Source organism: Varroa jacobsoni, unplaced genomic scaffold (assembly GCF_002532875.2).
Source record: "Varroa jacobsoni isolate VJ856 unplaced genomic scaffold, vjacob_1.0 scaffold_1286, whole genome shotgun sequence".
Lineage (NCBI taxonomy): Eukaryota > Metazoa > Arthropoda > Arachnida > Mesostigmata > Varroidae > Varroa > Varroa jacobsoni.
In genome coordinates, this window is record NW_019214188.1 from 12,891 (window position 1) to 18,996 (window position 6,106).

The 6,106-nt window shown below is 36.9% G+C and overlaps 1 long non-coding RNA gene across 1 annotated transcript; it reads left to right on the forward strand.

Moving 5' to 3' along the window:
- Window positions 1–278: 278 nt before the first annotated feature.
- On the forward strand, window positions 279–3,492 carry LOC111268448 (uncharacterized). Its single transcript, XR_002685229.2, has 3 exons — window positions 279–663; window positions 2,144–2,614; window positions 2,872–3,492. It is a non-coding gene; the product is annotated as an uncharacterized LOC111268448 (long non-coding RNA).
- The last annotated feature ends 2,614 nt before the right edge of the window (window positions 3,493–6,106 follow it).

Here is a 6,106-nt window from a genome sequence, read left to right on the forward strand (position 1 = left end):
ATGGCTGCCTTTTAATAATTTATGATTGTACCAGCAAAATCTAATTGGATTTAGACCATTTTATTACTAAAAAATTATGGTCTTTTTAAAAAAGGTTGTATCTTATTCGCCATGAACGAAAACGGCTTTTCGTGGAAAGGGCATACTAGTTGACATTAACCTAGGTGTGGTATCTTATTACTCATTCAAGATATGTTGATTAAACTCGTAGATTAAATTGGGGTCGCATCTGTTGCTACGAGCTAAAATGCTCTGACAGCAGTCCTATGATCATAGAGATAATTTGGTCTATGCTTGGGACGGCTACCAAAGCATTGAGAATCCGTTCATGAATGTGATATAAATAAGATCTTCCGCTAAAAGTAATTACAGCTCCTAGCTAGGTGAATTCGTTCTTTCTATTTTCTTTTTTTTAGAAACTACTTATCGTAGAATAACAGCGGACTCTAAGTAGTTCCTTCGAGGAGTGTTTTGTGAGAAATGTGAAGTGCGGAGCTACTCTATCGTCAACGGTTGCAAGCTTAACTTGTAGAATCACTTTCATTAAGCCTAGTATGACGAGAACCAAATGTTTAAAACCGCTTTTTTGAATCCGGTATCGAATGTTGCACAAACGTCCATACTTCGTCCGTTTTGTCTTTCGTCACAGGAAACGGCACTAAGGTATTGTGAATATGCTGTTACAGTAGTGCTGACTTCTACCAATAATATAATATGAGCGAACATGGTGGATACATTTTGATGTAAACGGTGACGTTTGTTTGGGACCACTTTTCAACATTCCATCAAATACAAGTCGTGTGGTTAACAGTGACGAGAAGAAACTTGTAGCGGCAAGGCTTAATAGCGATGCCTTGTATAAAGTATTCATTTAAAGTTCCTTTTTCTTCTACGAATAAAGAAGAAAATGGTATCGTCCCAGTTGGGTGGGCCAGGCTCGTTTTGCTGTCATGGACGTTTGATAATTCTATATGTTGAACGGGTAATATTCATAGCTTTACAGATCCAACAAACCGGCCTCTTTTGCGTGTGTATAGCGATCCGTTATTTACGCGGCTTTCTCTTACAAAAGAATTTCTACGTGCGCTTAGTTAGTTGAAAAATATGATCGTACAATAGATTTAGTATTAAGCATGCGCAAGAAAAAAATCTTATTCAGTCTTTACTCAAACATAATCCTGAGCAATTTAATACTATATTATGTGTATGTATAAAAATTTAAAGTTCTTTTTTAATGTCACTGTCAAAGTTTTCAATAGAAAGGTAATTTGATTATTGTAGTTGTAGGCATATTAAGTTTTAATAGCGCTAATTTACTTTTATTAATGAATGTTAAAAAGAGTAGCAGCTAGTAAATGTTTGCTTAGTCTCCACCTGGCCAATTCGAACAGATCGTGAGTATTTGATCGTGGTTCGGAAGGTTTTCCTAGCTTCACTTGTTGGCTGGAAGAAAATGTAAAAAGATTGGGCTGCTATCCCTTATAGCTGGTCGCTGTGGTCGAGTACGTCATGATGTCTTCATCCCAGAAGCTGTTAAAGCTTCTAAGATGTTGGTTAAAAACTAGCATTATACCTCACTGAGATCGGGATAACGGTTTCTCCCACAAGTAGCTTAGTAATTTTGTTGCTCAGCAATTCGGTGCCTTTTTATGCATAAGCTGCAAGTATGCAATATACGAAAGCTTTACTTGCTTTTACCGCATATTTCTATTTCTTTAAACGCACCGTTACCTTCACTTATCCCTCATTGGTATTTTTCTAATTAGGATTAAACCAAAAACTATACTGTTACAAGGGCTAACTTAGCCATCACATTAAATCTATAGAATCATTGAGCAAACATTGAGCTCGGTAATATCGATTAAACAGCAGTTGTGGAAAGGCCGATGAGATCATTTATCGCATAAAAAAATTCTACCGTAATAACGTGAATCATTAGCAGGTTGCCTTTAGCTGAGACTGATCGAGTGCAATCATCAGCAGCAGCAGCAAGTAACGGATATTTGTATCTTTTTTACTGGTGCATGAGTTTGGGACTGGCGTCTTCATTCGCTTAGAGCGTTGGGATAAAAAAAAAACATGTTATTAGTTAGCGAATGTCTAGAATTACTGATGAGATTTTTCAAATTCGAAATCCCTACAGCAACATTGACGACGGGCGGATCGCTAACATCTGCTGAGAATGTGTCAGCCTACCAGTAATTTCTTGACACTTCCGATCACTGCAACAACAGGGGCAAATAGCCGTGTGATGACGTTGGTGACGACAGTGGAAGAAAAGGCCGGCGAATCTCTCGTGCAATAATCATGTCGTAATTCGGCCAGCATGGACATCAGAGTGGCAAGACCCGAACAGCAAAACCTAGCCAACCGCACAGGCCATATCATATAGGCCTCATTAGCACCTTAATGGAATGACACACACCAGTAGAATGGATTGAGTGAAAGTCCCATTTTATATTAGTTGTATTTGGAGAAGTATTGCGAATTAGATATCGGTTCGGTGAGAAGAGCGTCTAATTTTAAATTCAATGTAACTTTTTCAATGGACATTTCGAGCGCTAGCGACCCATTGATACAACTAATCTAAAAGCACCGTCTGAATGCCTAACCGGTAAGCTAGAAGTTTTTCGCTCACTCAGAAGTCGAGTTAGACGTCTACAATACACTTTAGACGGGCTTGTTTCTGATGTTTTCTTGTAAATGATTAACTTCATTCGCCTAAATTTCCCATAGTAAAATCATGCTTTTGTATCAGTCGCATATCAGCATTGTAGGCAAAAGAATAGTCATTTCTCTATCGTCCTCGTGACAGGTTACCAGTGATATGTTCACTCACTAAATATTTCTTTCGTCTACTATTATTTACAGCTACAGCCAGTACTGCTTTCTAATTACGACCACATGAAATGGTTTAGGTTCGAAACCGGGCGTAGACGCACAATTCGTGTCGTGCTGGAAGCCACCCCTTTGAAGAAGTGATGACGAAAATATCAAACATAGAACTCAAAAGTTGATTTGCTTTTAACAAAACACAATGATAACCGCCTCCTACGTTGACATGCTCTCCGTCTTATTGAAGTTGACCTGTTTTCTCCAGCTATGTATATACTAATACGACATTAACTACTAGTTTATATTCTATTGAAAAAAAAAAACGCATTGTTTTAACTGTATACTGCATCGGGCAAAGGCGTCATCTTGTGCTCAAATGATGACGCACAGCCTCAGATATCAAACATTAAATTTATCGCGTACACAATTAGCTTAGAAAATTTACATTGCGGAGTTAATGCTTGCAAAGAATTTCATTGCTAGCGAAAAAGATGACCAAGAACCCTACTCAGGCCTATTAAAAGACCTATTACACTAAAGTATGAATACAGTTTTGGACTATGTATTAATGTAAGGCTGTAAAATGAAAATGTCGATGAATTCAATAAGCAGTAGAAATAGCAACGTGCTTTTTAAAATAAACACTTGCTTTACATTTACAGGTTATAGTCATTAGCCATTGCAACATTAAATAGCATTTGCATCGAAAAATGAATGCCTTCTAGGCAAAAAAAGATCAAGCTATGTATCTCTAAAGACGTACGTTATAAAATTCTTTGTAGCACAGTATATGAAAAAGAAACTTCGATAGCCACAGTGACGTAAATTCCTCGTCCTTTCCCTGTCTAAAAAATCTAATTTGAATATCTCTAGAGCAGTTACCCTAAGACGTTTCCCTAAGCGGGAGAGGAGAATTCGGTGTGTATATTTACTTATGTACAACTATGAGCATGTATCGCAAGCAAATATACATATATGTCCGGAGTGACACAGCAATTAGATCGTCATTTAATGAACTCCCTTATGGTGACTCCTACGTTTGCCCGTAAAGAGTGAAAAAAAGGTCAAGTAAGAAAATGAATGTAACTTGTCAGTTAGTATTGTCTCATTGAAGGCGACACAACGCTAAGGAGAAGATTAATATGAGAAGGTAAAAAAGAGGATAAAATCATGCGTAGAAGCGGATGGAGTCAATTTGAAAAAAACTATTTTGTTCCAGCTCCACCCACCCTCTTCCTCTTATACCGATTTACATAGCCGCTGACTGACTGACTAATTAACCTACTTGTTACCCCACTTGTCAGCCTCCGCATGCACAAATGTACAGAAAGCCCTACTAGCTCCCTCACTATCCTCTCAATTTGCACATTTCTCTTACGATGCAGCGAATTTTCATCGTTGCACCCCGTGCATCCACTAGACTTCTGTTCACTGTTGCGCCCTTCGGTTTGTCCAGCTTCTCTAGTAAAAATAACACCAAGACCACGAGAACTGACGGTGGTCACCGTTTCACAGTACAAACGGTTATCGTCAGGCAACCAGACTAAGCAGTCATTAATCGCCAGCCACCAAAAGTGTGGCAATGGGCCATTTCTTCGAATAGACATTTTTTCCCAATCGGTTCTATCACGGCCTTTATTTAACAAATTAACTTCACAAATTAACTTTATCTTCGCTTTTTCTTTTCCAATATTTTTTCATATTCACCAGCAAGTTGCCATTTGATTTAATGAACAGAAAAACGTTTCGAAGTTTTGTGAAGAATCGGTATTTAAAGTATTCTTAAGTGTATTTTGTTTATGTTCAGTAATTAATAAGCAAGTATTTTAGAGTCGTCTGCGTGATAATTCAGCGGTTAACAGATTTACGTACCGGTATTGGAAAAACGTTGTAGTCTAGCTTCGAATTCTGGCTCAAACACACTTTGTTTCGTGATAAGAACCAACCGCATGATGGAATGCCTAACTGCGATACCGCACGTAAAACTCGAAATTTCAAAGCAGTCTTATGATCCGTGTTTGAATGTTATCTTCTACCAATTACTAAACGTTGGATATATATTATTATATATATAAATATAAAGGTATAATTTCAAGGTAGGAGAGTTACTCCTATTGCTTTCAATTTTTTCTTTTGAACTTACAAACCTATAACAATAATAATAATAATAATACCCGTAGTTATTTAAAGGTTTCTATGTTACATAGGTTGACGTTTGTACAAACTAGGAACAATTCGTTATTAACAAAACTCTAGTATATTCTATTTTTCCAAAGCGCAGTGTTTGCTCGCATATGTACTTAAAGTGTAGGTGCATCTTATTAAAATATTTTCAAAAATTATTACTCATAAAAATTACTGATGTCTCTCCGATGGTAGTATTGTAAACTTACAAAGAAGGATAGTTATTTGTACTCAACCCGCTTTGATATTCAGCTTGAGTTGAAAAACCGTGCTTTACCGATACATTTATGAATACGGGTCGACTGCAATTTAAGAGCACGGCTTGAACAAAAAGAAATGGCACAATATTACTAACGAGTAAATAAATAAATCTAGACGTTATAAATGCTACTAACCCAGATATAGATTTATATTGCCAACTGTTGCTATTTATATTTCTATTTTACATATCCTCTTTCGAATGGTACGAGGCAATTAAATATCTGCTAAATAGATCAATGAATAACAACTGTTAGCAGCTGTCTTAGCATCTCAGTGAATGTCTCATTGATGAATTATAGCCTGGGAAAGATTCTGTAATATACTGGACTTCGACTTTTATTTGAAAAATAAGACGGTGGAACCGTCAAATGCTTTTTTTATGTGTTCCATACACGTCCTTTGTATAAATAAAAGTGTTTTCAATTCAACCTAATAACTACGGTTTGCGAATTCGATGCCCTACCTGATCCAGTCGTTCAAAAAGACACCCAAAATCCACTGCTAATCTCTAACAAGGAACCTTTGCTGAATAATTCTACCTGGCAGAACACTCGCATACGATATTATCACTAGCATTAACCTGATGGCTTAAACACTAGTTCATCTTTCCTGTGCAAAACAACAGACGAATAAGATAGTTGTTGAGCGGTTTCCGACATCGTGATTTTTTCTAAGTTTTAGATCTTTGATAAGCAGAAGAAATAACATAAGGTCATCTAATTAAAACTTGTAATCTGCAGACGTCAGAACAAAGTTAACGAACGATGTTATAGACTATGACCTCTCTCATTAAGTATAACGAAAGGGCTTTGAAAACACAGTACAA